At 26.1% G+C, this 16,599-nt stretch overlaps 1 long non-coding RNA gene across 2 annotated transcripts; it reads left to right on the top strand.

Annotated features, from left to right (window-relative positions):
• Nucleotides 1-245: 245 nt before the first annotated feature.
• Nucleotides 246-1,576, top strand: LOC149988469 (uncharacterized). Of its 2 annotated transcripts, none has more exons than XR_016504505.1 (2): nt 246-561; nt 674-1,576. It is a non-coding gene; the product is annotated as an uncharacterized LOC149988469 (long non-coding RNA). The 2 variants fall into 2 exon arrangements; XR_016504504.1 differs by having other exon boundaries at nt 664-1,576.
• Nucleotides 1,577-16,599: the final 15,023 nt, after the last annotated feature.

The raw sequence follows: 16,599 nt of genomic DNA, 5'->3' as shown, positions 1-16,599 counted from the left end.
TAGATTATAATTAGAATTTACGAATGAAGAACTACGAATCATAAATAAGCTTTAAGATTAGATTTTAAAATTAGGATTATATAATCAATGAATTAAGATTTAGAATATAATTAATTGCATGCACAACTAGTGAAGCTGCTACCCTATAGAAACATCTGTAGACTCTAGGAACATTTCATTCATTCATTCATTCATTCACATCCATCCATCAGAATTGTGGATGAAACCCTACTTTCGTGTTTTCCATCGACGCTTTGTGCGAACTCCTACCGAGTATCGATCAGATTTGAAATTTGATTTAAGGCGCTGTAATAAAATCAGGAGCGGTTGTGTGAGCTTCTGAAATATCGGAGCCCGATGAAATGGCGCCGTGATCCGTGAGCTTGGAGATTTCAAAGCGGTTGCGGCGATGGTCGAGGTCGTTTACACTTGTTGGAGCCTTTGTTCAGTTGAATTGCTCTTTTTCCTCTTCTTGGCTGCTGGGGTCCATGATGGAGAATATTGGAAATTGTTCCCCGCTTTGTAATTGAGGATATGAAACTAATAAAAGGCTCATGCGAGGTAAGGTGGGGCTTTGTCGTTGCATCATTGCATGATTCACTTCGATTCTCCTACAGTGAGGTTTCATATTCTTAATAATGAACAGTCGATTGAATGATGTAGTTGTGATTAGGGGAAATAATTGCGGTGTAATGGATCGATGAGAGGTTTCCAAGTGTGCTTAATCCTCCCACTAGAAGTGGAATTATGGAGTCCGATGCCAAGAAGTTACCTCTTTATATATCTGGTATTCCAAGTGCTTGGAGTGTTTTCCTGGAGAAAGGATTCCGACATGACGACAGGAGAGCAACGTTCATCAAGGGTGTTTTTCTGGACATTTTTCAAACAAGTGCTGTCAACCCGATACTTTCGCCGATGGGACAGCTGTCTGAATCTTGTGATTGTGAGGCCTTAGAAACCAATGTTTTGAACAAAAGATTGACAGGAGACAAAGTCGTACTTCTGCTCAAGAACTTCGTGTAATGAGCTCATTTGAGGAGGAGAATAGTAACCAAATTTTCAGGTGTTGATTGTGATATAAAAGCCGCTTTCAAAGCTGTTCTTCTAAAGATTGGCATCGTATGTTAACCTGGCTCTGACAAATTCTGCTCTTCTTAAGCAAAGCTCTTCTATGGATTGACATCGCATGTTAACCTGGCTCTTTGGTGCTAATCTTTGCTTAAGAAGAGAAGAATATTTAGTTAGAAACTCAAGGCCGCGCCAGGCACACAAAGGCAAATCAGATGTGAGCACGTATAATTCTAAACCAGTGTATGCGTGGATCCGCACCTAGTGTCCTTGTGCTTACTCGAGTTTTTTAACCGTCAAGATTAGAGGTAATTAGAACTAGTATCAGGCACAGTTGAGTGCTAAGGTTGTGTTCGGAAGTTGCCTAGTCAAAAACGACGCTTGGGATTGCTCTGAAAGCTTAGAAGTACAAGGTAACGGAAACTTCATTAATTTAGACTGTACATCAGAAATTATTCTGACTGCTATTCAACGAAGCTTATATATATATATATTTTTTTTTCTCTCATTAGCCAGCGGCATTGGTATTGTATCGTTTATGTTATCCTGCTTAGACAAGTAGATGATAGGTTTCGAGGAGCTCATCGTTGAACTGCAGCCATTTGGAGCCTTTTCATCAACTAAAACTCTTGAAAGAATCATGTATAAGGAATGTGTTTCACATGTGAATGCATTGTGATTTGAAATTACCAAATTTGCATGGTCTTCACTGAAAACGGGGATTGCTGTGACAACTTTAGATTTATTCTGACGTGTAAGTTTTTTCATGTTCTCTAAAGTCATCTCAAGGATGAATTATGATGTATGTCCTTCGAAGTAGTGCAGCGTAAGTTAATTCTTGCTAATGGTGCAATAAAAACTTTGAGTGGCCGTTATTGTGTCTCTTGAGAATCAAGTTTCTCCTTCATTTCAACACAAGATCTCAGTGACAGGGAGGCTAATATCAAAGCGAGGAACTTTACCAATGTCAAGCGTTCAGCGGCCGCTCCTCAGAGAATGTCCCAAGTGTTAGTAAGTTATTCCTCGTCAAGTTGAAGATGGAAAGTATTCGCCACTCACTGGCCTTGGTAGCAGTTGCTTTAGACCTTCACTCCTGGACGATCTTTTTATGATGCTGCATGTTCTTTGCATCCTATTTAAATAACTTTATTTTAAAAATCTGTTTCATTACGGACCTTGGCGTGAAGGTTCAGTCTTCCGAATAGAAATACAGAATTTGAAACTGGCACTGAGAAGTCAGTAAGCTTGATTTAACGATTACACTTCAGATTTCGTGAAAGGCTGTTCTTAGGCCATGAGCTTAGTGGCACTGACACCTGCAGGCAACAGTAGCTCAAAAAATGGATAAGGTAGCATTGATGTGATAACACGACGTTTGCTTTGATAGACTCTCCAATGACTTAGACAGACTCTCCGTGTCGAACATTTCCGCCGCTGACGTTCAGGTTGCAACATCCCTTGGCGTGGTTTCGTTTCTCAGCGACTCGCCTTAAAGTCGGTGAAAGATGAGGTGAATTCACCACATTGCATGATGTGTTGGACGATTTGGTGCTTTCAATTTAATCGTAGGCTTCCACCGTAGCAGTCTGGCTCAGTCCGCTGACAAGGAGGCAGAGCTTCCTCCGGGAATCCTACAATTCGATCAATATCGCATTAATGTCGTTGGCTCTTATTTGGTCCCCAATCGATTCTCTCGACCACTTGGCAAAAAGGATACAAAAATATTTCACCGTGAGTGGCATCTAATGGATTATTCTTAGTATTGCATCAATAGCCTGAGCAGCCAGACTTGTCTTTGCTTTTTCCAACAAAATTTCCCCATTTTTCCCCGATGATTTGTCTCTCCATCTTCCGAGGTTGTGGCAGAGAATAGCAAGGGGTTTGTTTAGAGGACGATTAGCTTACCAGAATTATTGGTATCTTACCTCTATTTATTTATTTATTTATTTGGAGGGAGGGGGGTAGTTTGGTTTTATTCAATTCGACTACTCCCGCTTGCCTGTCCTCAGAATGCAACAAGTGTAAACAAATAGTGCATGCATCATATAGATATATTAAAAAGATATAAAGATTGGACATATTTTTTCCAAAAGAACTTGATTGCCAAACATGGTTTGATTGCCAAACATACTGGGCCAAAAACAATGAGTTTTTTACAATTTATTTTAACATTTATTGCTGATGAGAAAAATAAAACTGTTATGTAAGATGGATCACAAAACCTCAAGTAAAATAAAAAAATAATTATATAGAATATTTGATAATATTATAAAAGATTATATTATTTAAAAATTTCATTTTTTTTCATTTAAAATATTCAAAATAAGATTATAAAAGAAACATATAGAAAACATGTTGCTCTTAGAAGTTCTTCTACATGACCAAGTTGCCATGGTGTAAATAGAAGATAAAGAGAAGGAATAATATGGTCTTATTAATATAAATTTTGGAGCAACACAATTTCAAAGATATAAATCATAAATCAACCAAAGAATCAATATATTCTTGTGTTGCTTAAAAAGAATAAATATTTACTTAAAAATAATACTAGTATTGAAACTAATATAGCTATTGCCAAAGACAAGAAGACTAAAAACTCTTGAAACAATGCCAAGAACAAAAAATATATTGAAGAGAGTGAAGAAGACCTCACCTTTGCCTCCATGTGCACTATTTGGTTAGTGAACTACATGCGATGTTTTATAAATCATTTGATATGTGTCTAATTTGTGGGAGACATGTCTAACTTGTAAGACAAGTTTTTAATATGTATACTACATGGCTAATTTGTACCACATGGCCAACTTGTACTACAAATGGCCAATATGCACATCATGTGACCAACTTATAAAATAAGTTGTGAATATGTATGACACATGACTAACTTGTTGGCTAAGTTTTCAACCTATTAATCATCTACAAACTCTTTTAAAATCAAATTTGTATCTACAAAGATTTTAAAAAGCTTCTTTATAAGATATCATCAAATTTATATATTTTTACTTACTTTAATTAATTAATTAATTTTTTATCTTAGTAGTTACTAGTGTTAATATATATGTCCATGATATTACTTCTTTTTTTAAGTATAAGTTCTACAAAGAGAAGTAGTGACATATTGATAAAGTTTGAAATGCAACAAATTATATTTTTAACATATTCTAATCTTTATTCTCATTAAAGATATTTGATAGGTCTTCTCAACTATCAATAGTACTACATATCAATGTAAGAAGTCCACCTTATTATTTAATCATTGTTTAGGTCTTCATAACTTCTCTAAATAAAATATTAAAAATACCATAAAGAGTGACTTCTACCTTTAATAATATTCACAAATATTAAAAGTCTCTTCTAAGGTAGTAATATCAAAATTATTATATCTCTTTATCTATTCAAAAAAAATATCTTATTTGTTAAGATCTTCATTTCTATTACATTCTCTTGAAAGTTGTGACAATTTTAAAGGCTTTGCTTGTAACTTAACAAACAATAGTTTTTGAGTTGAATTTTTTAGTTAGTAATCCTCTATCCTCAAAATGCTACAAATATAAAAAAAACCACAAATAAATATAGAAGATAGAATATGATTTTTATTGAGGTTACTTTGCTTTATAGTAAAGAATTTTTTAACTCTTCATATTGGTTTTTATAGTTGTTATTGATGAAAAATATCAATCTTTTTTGTTGTACTTGTAAGATTTTTAGATGGATTCTATATGCGTTTATCAATATCATATTTGCACCAAAATATAAGATATTCCAACCTATTTTGATATTACTTAAAAATTTAAAATTTCTTCTATCTCAAATTTTTGATGATTGTTTACTTCTTTAGAAAGATGTGGCATTTGTCTTCTTCTTTATATACATTGTCTTATATAATTTAAAAAGAAATACATAAAAAAAAAGATGGATCTTGTTAGATTCTAATAGAAGTAATTGATATGCAATTAAATTGATTTATTTACAAATAAAAAAATCTAAATCTATAGTAATCCAACTTATTATAATAGCAAATAATCTTTATATTATGGTAGAATAACCATACCTTGTCGCCAATATGAAATTGAGGTTGCTTATTACAATAAACAACTACATTGATTTTTTGTTGTTTTTGAGGTTCTTTTAATTGTGCCTTCATTGTCGTATATAGCTTTAATAAATAACTTGTCAAATCTTTTGCTACAAGATTATCAACTTTTGAAAAGTTAAAAATATTAAATGATGGATGATAATCATAATTAACATAAAAAAATGATTTTTGAGTAGAAGAATGTATTGTATTATTATAAAAAACTTTGCCAATAACAAAATAATTATCCTATTTTTTTTGATGATAATTGATGGTATATTTTAAATATTGCTTCAATACTTAATTTATATGATATATTTGTCCATTAGTTTAAAGATAGAAGATTAAAGATAGTTTATGTCTATTCTTAATATCTTAAAAAATATTCTCCAAAATCTAAAAACAAATAAAGTCTCTCTATTTAATGTAATATTTTTTTAATAATCAATGATAATAATAAATTTTATCAAAAAAGAATTTAGTTGTTTCTTCACTTGTAATAGTTTTTTTATATACTACAATATTTACCATCTTAATGAAATAATCTATAATTACAAATATAGAAGCCTAAGAGCTTGAAATTAGAAGATTTGTGATAAAGTCTATAGAAACAAATGATCATGTTTCTTCTAATATAAGTAGTGGTTAGAAAAATCTATAAAATTAATGATGAAGAATTTTAAATGTTAAATAAGTATTACATGATTATACAAAGTATTTAATTACTTTGAATATTTGAAGCCACTAAAAATTTCTTGATATTAACTTCAAAGTCATCTTATATCTAAAATTTCTTGTAGTTGAAAAATTGTCACAAGCTTGCAAAGCTTGTAATTTTGCTTTATCTTTTGAAACATAAAATTACTTTCAAAATAGAAAAGATTATCTTTCAATTCAAACATAGAAGTATAATAAGATTTAAAAGAATTATTCTTAATATCATGAAAAAAAAGATTTGAGGATATTCCTAATTATATTTGATAATTGTTTTTTGAATCAATAGTTAATATTGATTATATTGCTAGAAGATGAAATTACTTTGGCTTTAAAAGAATTTTTTTTTTTGATTGAAAATTAAATTTCTTTCTTTTGATACAAGATAAAAATATTTAAAAAGGATGTTTGATAAATCTTATTATTTTTTTTATTAATAAATAATATTAAATATAAATTTTTATAAATTCTTAATTTAATAAATTTAATAATAAGTATTTTAGTAATAAAATTTTAATATATTTTATTAATAAATTATATTTTAGTAATAAATTTAGTAATAAAATTTTAATATATTTTAGTAATAAATTATATTTTAGTGATAAATTTAGTAATAATTTATTAAATATTTGAAATTCTAATGATTTATATAAATAGCCACTTAATTAGAAGAATTTCTTAAATCATATCACCATTTTTAAATGAATCTACTATTACAAAAAATTCTTTGTTGTAGATCTTATAATTGATCTTAATTGCTAAAAAATTTCTTCAATTATAAGCTACAATTATCTTAGCATAAACTTACTTAGGATCTATCATAAGTAGATCATTTGAAATAATATATTTTAAAAAATTAACTTAAATTCTATAAAATATAAACTTTTACATCTTATTATATAGTTTTATATCTCTAAATTTTTGTAATACACAACAAACTTAAAATTCATATTCTATTGTATTTGAAGAATAAATTAAAATTTTATTTAGATATTAAATAAAAAAATCATCTAAAAACTCTTAAAAAATAGCATTCATTAGATGTTAAAAAGCAATTGACATATTTGCAAGTTTAGATAAAGACTTTGTGATATTTAAGTCTTTGACAAGCATCTATTTTGAAATAAGGTAATTATTTTGAAGAAAGAATAGAATCTTTACTAGGTGTTGTATAATATTCTAGCTACATAGTTCTAGTTATAGCAAGACAAACTTGTTTTCTAATACATTATCTTTTTTGACAACTATGCTCTTTATTTTGTAGTTGCATTTTTACATTGGACAATGTTTAAAAATATGTTTAAATTCTTGATAATATAAATATAATTTTTTTAATGAAATTAAATATTTTCTTAGTTAGTAATATATTTAAAATATATTACATTAATTTATATAGATTTGAACATTAATAAATAAGTTTCTAAAAACTTAAGAATTATTGTCACAACTTGATTTGTTTTCCTTCTATCAATCTTTATTTTTGATACCTTTTAAAGAATTAATTAAAATGCAATGGCTTAAGTAATAAATTATTTCAAAGATTTTTTTTTTGCATTTTTGATAATAAAACTTCAATATTATCTTTTAATCCATGTCAAAATTTATTGATAAAAACTTTATCATTTTAATCCATGTTGCAAGCAAGGTTTTTAAATTTGACAATATAGATGGTAGTTGATTCTAATTCTTATATTATAAATAGATATATTAATACTAATATTCACTTAGATAAGCAAAGACAGATAGAAGTAGATAAATTTGATAATATTTTATAAACAAGCTTCTTAGAAGATTCATAGACTTAGATTTGATTTTATAAGTATTTGTAGGTGATTAATAGATTGAAAACTTAATTAAGTGGACCTAGTGTTGCATATGTTGATTAATTGCTTTATAAATAGGCTTTTTGTTATACAAATTGGTCATATGGTGCACATATTAGAAACTTATATTACAAATTAGTCACATGTTGCATAAATTAGACACATATCAAATAACCTATAAAATTTTACTTTATAATTTTTTAATTAAATAGTATATTTTGAAGAATAAGCAATGAGATAATTTATTCACTTTTGAAAAAATAAGTATAAAAAATTAAGATTCTTGTCAAATTTAGAAGAATATAAATCAAAAAATATTTAAAGAATCAATATATTCTTATATTATTTGAAAATAATAAATATTCACTCAAAAATACTACTAATATCAAAACCAAAATGACTATTGCTAAAGACAAGAAGACTAGAAACTCTTGAAATAAAACTAATAACAAGAAAGGTATTAAGAAGAATAAAGAAAACTTCATTCTTATTTATACATATACTATCTAACTAATGAACTATTTGACAACATTCTATAGATAATTTGATACGTATCCAATTTGTAAATGACAAGTCTAACTTGCAAGACAAATTTCTAATATATGTGCTACATGACCAACTTGTATCACAAGTGGCTAATATGTATAGCATGTCACCAACTTATAAAACAAGTTGTCAATATGTGTGATACATGACCAACTTGTTAGCTAAATTTTCAACCTATCAATCATCAACAAATACTTTTAAAGTCAAATCCATATCTATGAAGGTTCTAATAAATTTTTCTATAAGATATTATTAAATTTATTTATTATTATTTATTTATATCAAAAATATTTTATTTTAGTAGTTACTAGTGTCAATATGAATGTTTGTGCCATTCAAATACAAAAATATTATACATAAATATATATTTAATATTTTAATATTTTTTTAATATTTTAATTCTTTGTTTTTATTTTATTCACATGTATATATATGTATGAATGAATAAAGATTATTTGAATGGTTTAATTTCTATAAAATATATAAATTTTTAATTTTAAAATAAAAAATTATCAAAAAATTAAATAGCTATCATATGATTTAAATAATATTTTGTAAATTTTTAAGTGTCTTATTTTAAAATCTTGTTGTCAAGGGCATGAATTAAAAACAATAAAAACTTCAATACTCTTGCATCATTCAAAAAGAGTAGATATTTATTCAAAGATAGTACAATATTGAAATTAGTATGGCTATTGCTAAAGACAAGAAGACTAGAGACTCTTGAAATAAGACTACAAACAAGGAATGCATTGATAAGACTGAAAAAGGATGCACTCTTGCTTCCACATATACTATCTAATAGAGAGCTATATGACAACATTCTATAGGGCCTTTGATACATGTCCAACTTGCAAGACATATGTCTAATTTACAAGACAAGTTTCTTACATATGTGCTACATAGTCAATTTGTACCAAAAGTTTCCTATATTTCTAAAACGTGGCCAACTTATTGGCCAAATATTCAACCTATTAATTACCTATAAATATGTATAAAATCAAATCCACATTTATAAAGCTTCTAAGAAGCTTTTCCATAAGATATTATCAAATCTACTTATATTTATCTTCTACCTAACACTTCTTATCTAGATAATTATATACATTCTTAACACTTATACCACTTCTTTATAAAGAGTATTAAGGATTTTAATAATATTAATGTCATCTCTAATCTTCTTGTAGAAACTACCTAAACTACAAATCTACAAGTACCACAAATATTAGTTTTAACTTATGTTTATTTATTTATTTTTTATTTATATAATTAAAATAATTAAATTTAAATTTAAAAATAATAAAGAAAATTTTATATCATATAAAATAAATAAAAATAGAAAATTATTAATATATTATTAATATATTATTTATAAAATATAAAAATATGAAAATAAAAATATATAAAAAATAATTATTATAATTTTTTTAATACATATAAATTATATTAAATATTATACATATATATTTCTTTTTTTAAAATATTCATAAAAATTAATCTATGAAGATTATAAATTCCAAAAAATTAATAAACTAATATATAAATTCTCTAGATTTAAATTTGATCATGTATTACTAAAAAAATATAATTAAAAATAATTAAATTTTGTCATTATAATTTAAATTATAAAATATTTAAAGTTTTTAATAGTAGAAAGAATTAATCAAAGAAATGCATATAAATTAATAAATACTAAAAAGTATTAAATAATATATATATATATATATATATAATAATTTATTTAAAAATTAAAAATTAAATTTATTATTTTTTATAAATAAATAAAAAATTAAAAAATTAAAATTAATAAAAATAAATTTAAAAATAATATGACTATATTTAGTAGTAAAAAATGAATATTTTTTATAATACTTAGATTCTTATGAAAAATATAATTAAAAAAATAATATAATATTTTAATATTTTATAAATACTATTATATATATATATATATATATATATATATTTATTTTTATAATACTTATATTTTTAAATATTTAAATTATAATTTATGAACTTTATATATTTTGGTCATTTGCATATATAAATTTATAAGTAGTTAAATCCATTGATTTGGCTAATGTTAAATACATTTTTGGTTTAAATAAATTATGTCCATTGAATACACAAAAAACACATAAATATAAAAATTTTATAATATTTTATAATCTATAAGCTTATCAAGAGTTACTCAAAATCTCAAAAGTTTGCATAACATGCTCATGTTTGAGCTCTCATGCAAATCAAAAAATGGTAAACAATAAATTCAATGTTGAAAAATAGCCAACATAAGATGTAGAAGACTAAGGAGTTTTATTCATTCATTCACTCATTCTTCCGTCTTCTAGAATACAGTCTAAATATTTCACAAATATAATGTATTATGGCACAAAATATTAATTTTTTTAAAATATGTGAATTATGAAATTATATAATATTTTATACAATATTTGATTACTCAAATATTTTTAAGTTTATCAAATGTTGTTAATTCATTGGCTACAGTACTATCAAGTATATTTTATTCAAACAAATTATATCCACAGGATACATAAATAATATACAAATATAAAAATTTTATTACATAAATAACTTGATATATTAGAAAAAACCATTTAAAAAATAAATAAAATGTATGCACAATTTTTATCTTTGTTGATTGCTTTGATTTAAATAACCACCAACATGTAAAGATAACAATCTTAGTAGCTATTTTAAGCTTAGTAGTAAAGATTTTCAACCTTTCAAATCATCTTATTATATATATATATATATATATATATGCATTAAGAAGCAAATTAAGTTGCAATAAAATTGCAATGAAGAGTCTTTTGTAAAAATGACAATTGTAATGAAGGCAAATTAAGTTGCGATAAAGAGCCCTTTGCAAAAAGTGATAATTTTATAAAGGCAATTAAAGTTGCAATGAAGAATCATTTTTAAAGATTTTTTGATACCAAGTGGTTAATTTGTAATCCAATATTTAAAAAGTAATATATATCAATATTCAATATATCTTAGCAATAAATTAATGCTCCTTATTGCATTTTTTTTTTTTTTTTTTTTCTATGAATTGTATTATGTAAAAGAATAATTTTTTTATATATAATTGAGATGACATTATCATAGCAAGAATATTAATTTAAGATTTTTTTTAGAAATAATACAATTTGTGTAACTTTTTTTTGTCTAAGATTAAATCCATTAGCTTTGTCTTTGCAATCAAACATTTAAACTTTTAAACAATTTTTTTATAAAAGATAAAAGATAAAATAAAAAAATTAAAAAAATAAAAATAGCAACAAAACAGAAATCAACAAAACAAAAAAATACTTAAAGAACAAAATGTAAATCAACAAAAAAAAGCAATACAATCTTTGTTAATTGCTATGTTTGTTTTGCCACATAATGTTTTTTGATTGCTTTGGTTTAAACAACAACTATCACATAAAGATAACAACCATAGAAGCTATTTTAGGCTTAGCACCAATTATTTTCAATCTTTTAAACCATCACAAGTCCTCATATATTAACCAATGTTATCTCAGCAATTCATTATATACTATATTTTTTATTTATTATTCAATCAGACAACTGAAAAATATTTTATTTGAATTGCTTGAACATAATAATCTCACATACAATTTTCTATGAGTGAACATAGATTGTTGTAGATAAAGACCAATAGAGCTCATAGTTTGTCCTTACGTTGTCGTGATGTAATACGGATAACAAGTGAAAGGATGAAAAAAAAAAAATATCATGTTTGAGGATCTCACTTCAAAAATATTGTAGCAAATTATCTTGGAAAAATAGATATTAGTCAAAGGGTAGAAAAATTAAAGGTGCTAATGCTGCCTTTTTGCAAATTATGTTTCTATTTACTTTGTAAGGCCATAAATAAGACAAAACAAGGTAGATTAGAAAAATAAAGGATATAGGCATATGTAGGAAGGAGTTAACAGTGCAAATTAGTAAAAATTACCTCAAGAAGACGAAAGTTGATACCCGAAGAGGACCGGTTATGAACCTGGATCGAAATCAGACCCCGAGGCACAAAACCACGCTCTGATGGCGATTCAAGGACTCTTTGGCAGATCGGAGAGTGGGGTTTGATAGAAGATTGGATAAGGTTTCTATGGGTGTTGGTTTTGGGTGATTTGGATCTGTATTGACTTTGTAATAGCTTTGCAAAGTCAAGGTTTGTTTTGGATGACTTGGGTTTTATGAAATAAAATAGGGTTTATGTTTTGGGTGATTTCAAGAGTTTTGTAATAGATCTATGGGTAAATTTTTTAGGTTTGTGGTTATAGTTGTGTTTAATATGTATCGTGAATTTGAGCTTGATCTAACGGTTGAATTGAGGGATATTGAGGTTTAAGTTGGTCAAGGTCTCAGAAAGTAGAATTTTAGGTCCAGTGAGGGTTTTTGAGATTTCTTGCAATATACTAGTTGGATTGGAGTGAAACTTGCATGAGAGAATATTAGACTTGTTTTTCTATGCGTATGAAAATTTTGAGATCAATCGAAAGGTTTAAAGAAGAGATATTGGCTCTAGAAGATTGATATTAAGATTGGAGAAGGAGGCCTGCCAATATCCGAGCACATTTTTGAGGATATCGTCAATTTGGTAACTTCGATCCTTATTAAATTTTTTATGCTTGTTTTTAACTTATGTTTTTATAAGTGTGCAAAATTTTAGTTAAGATCAACGGTTTATTCATTAGTTATTGAGGTTTAAATCTATTATAGGAATTATTAGGGTTTGGTTTAGGGTTTGGTTAGGATTTGGTTTGGGATTTAGGATTTGGATTAGGGTTTGATTTAGGGTTTAGGATTTGGTTTAGGATTTGGTTAGGGATTAATGTTTGATTAGGATTTGGTTTAGGATTTAGGGTTTGTCTAGGGTTTGATTAAGGTTAGATTAGGATTAGGATTTGGTTAGAATTTAAGGTTCTATTAGATTTTTGTTAGGGTTTGACTAAGTTTTCTTTAATATTATTTCATATTTCTTTAGGATTTCCTTGTGTTTCTTTTATAACTTCAATAAAATTTAATTGAGCTTGTTTAATGTTTGATTATGATTGTTAACGTTTAATTGTAAATTTTCTATAATCCTATTGGATTGTTAGGACCTTTTGTTGCAATTTTCTTTTACCTTCCATAGCCAAGTGCTCAGTGCATTCTCAAGCAAGACTTCACATAATACGACAACGCTTTATTTATAATTATTGCAAATGCAAGTTGAAGAGCAAATTACATACACATAAGTATAAATAGCCAATGTGTGATATTTATTTTGGTTGTGATTCTAAGTATGGCTACTAAGTTTTTAACATGAGTGTTTATACTAATTTATATAATAATAAGTCAATAAACAAGTTATTAGATAATTCTGTGCATTTCATTACAAAGACCACCTATTTGATCTAAATTGTACAATAATACTATAGAAATCTTAATTTCAATATCAAAAAATAAGATGGAATATTAATAATTGTAATTATTAAAGAAAAAAAACTTTAAAATTACCAATACATAGCATCAACAAGATTGCTTAAAATGAGAGTATTGAATAAGATATCTCTCACTTCTAATATCTATTTTTTATAGGTGGTAGTTGTTGTCTTAATAGATAATTTTTATCTTTTGATGAATATATCTATCAAACATTCTACTGAGACTATCCATAACTATGTTATTTACTATAAAAATATGCTTTTAGTATATCTTTTATATCCTTAAGATCTTTTGTTTATTCATCTATTTTATCTCTTGGCCTTCTTAATTACCAAGAATCAATCCTTTAATCAATAGCAACTTATTTAAGATAATATCTTCTACTAGGTAACTTATTCTACTTACATTTTTACTTATTTATTTTAACACTTTCACTTTGTTATTGGTCAAAGGATTTTAATGCTAATACTTTTATTAAGATATGATATCTATCCTTTACCAATGCTTTTGTCAACAAATCAATAAGTATGTCTTACATTGCACAATACTTCATATCAATCACTCATATTTCAATCTTCATTTTGACGTTGAATGTCAATGTGCTTGGTCCTTAAAAGATGTTTTGGATTCTTTGAAAAAGCAAGATATCCTTGATTACCACACTTTATTGAAGTTGCTTCTATTTGTACTACTTTAATATCTTTGAAAATTTGTCTTAACCATATTGCTTCTATTAGACCATGGCTTATAGCTATATACTCTTCCTCCATTGTTGACCTTATAATTATTGGTTGTCTCTTGTAATTTAATGAAATTACTCCCATTTTAACAAAGAATATATATCTCATTGTTGACCTTCTATCATTTGTATTTCCAATCCAATCCCGATCACATAAAATATAAAAATAATGTTATCACCTCCAAAATAAAATTTAAAATATATAGTATCTTTTAAGTAATTCATAATTCTTTTGATGGTTTTTTAATAGATTGATCCAGCCTTTGATATGTGTTAGCTCACAATACTCACCATATATACAAGATCCACCCTTGTGCCAACTATTATATACAAAAGTGTATATACTACTATCTTATATAGAACACCTTACATTTGATCTTTAACTTAAGCAAATTCTTCATCCTTAAGCTTCATTAACTTCAAATTGGCTTCCAAAGATGTACCTATAGACTTACATTCTTCCATATTGAATTTTTTTAACAACTCTTCAATGTACTTGCTTTGATTCATTATAATAGTCTTCTTAGTACAATCTCTTACAAACTCCATTCTTAAAAATTAGTGAAGCTCTTTCAAATCACTCATCTCATACTTCTTTTCAAACTTTGCCTTCAACCAATCTATTATCTTTAAAATATTGATTAAAATAATTTAATCATCAACATATAAAATGACAATTAATATGAATTCAGTTGATTTCATTATATACATGGAATGATCAACCTTACTTCTTTCAAAACCTTCATTCATAAAGAATGTGTCAATACATTGGTACCTTGTCCTTGATAATTGTTTGAGCCCATAGAAATATTTCTTTAACTTACAAACAAGATGTTATTTGCCTTCTTCAACAAATCCTTGAAGTTGATCCATATAGATGTTTTTTTCTAACCCTCTATTTAAGAAAGCCATCTTCAAATCCATTTGATGCATTTCCAAGTCCATTGCTACTCCAATTGCCATAATATTTCTAATGGTATTGAATTTGGCCACAGTATTGTATTACGTAAAATCTTGCTTGAGAATGCACTAGACACTTGGCTATAGAAGATAGAAGGAAAATTACAAAAATAAGATCCTAACAACTCTAATAGAATTTTAAATAAATTCCAATTAAACCTTAATAATGCTAATCAAGCTTTAATCAAATTCAAAAGAAATCTTAAAAAAATTACAAAAGAAACATGAAGAAATCTTTAAAAACTTCTACAAAAATTATAAAGAAATCATAAAAAAATAATAAATAGACCTTAAAGAAATCTTAAAGAAATCCAAAAGAAATCCACAAGAAATATTAGAAAAATATTAAATAAATCTTAAATAAATTTTAATCAATTCCTACTTTAATCCTAATTAAAACTATAATGGATCTTAATTAAATCCTATGTCAAATCCTAACTAAAATCTAAATCTTATATCAAATCTTAGATAAATCTTAAATCCTAAATCCTAAATCAAACCTTAGATAAATCCTAAGCCTTAAACAAATCCTAGATTGTAAACCAAATCTTAGACAAATTTTAAATCTTAAACCAAATTCCAAAAAAAATTCTAAACCTTAAACCAAACCTTAGACAAATCCTAAGTTTTAAACAAATCCTAAATCCTAAATCAAATCCTAAAAAAATCCTAAATTCTAAATTAAATCCTAAACAAAATCTAAATCCTAAATCAAACCTTAGATAAATCCTAAGTCCAAAATAAATCCTGAAACCTTAATAAAATCTTAGAATAATCCTAAAACCTAAATCAAATCCTAATCAAAACCTAATCAACTCAAACCAATCATGAAGAAGATTAAAACCTCAATATCTATTAATTAAAACATTGATTTTGATTAAAAATTTACACACCTTCTAACATCTTTGTTAAAAATAAGTACATTTTTTTTTTGAAAATAATTGCACTTATCAAATGAGAGAAAAATCCTAAAAATTGCTCATGTGTTTGCCGGCCTCCTACTCCAATTTGAATGTTGAACTTCTAGTAGCTAATTTTTTCTTTTTGAAATATTGAATTTCTTCCAATATTTACTTAAACTATTAAAAGTTAAGTCTAGTCTCTACATAAAAATGTTTCACTTCAATCCAATCAACAAATCGCTAAAGATCTTAAAAATATTCATTGACCTTCAAATTCCAATTTTTGAGACGTTAATCCATAAAAACTTTTAT

This window comes from Physcomitrium patens, chromosome 8 (assembly GCF_059467195.1).
Source record: "Physcomitrium patens ecotype Gransden chromosome 8, ASM5946719v1, whole genome shotgun sequence".
Taxonomy (NCBI): Eukaryota; Viridiplantae; Streptophyta; class Bryopsida; order Funariales; family Funariaceae; genus Physcomitrium; species Physcomitrium patens.
Note: the sequence above shows the minus strand (reverse complement) of the source record. Positions and strands in the feature narration are given on the sequence as shown.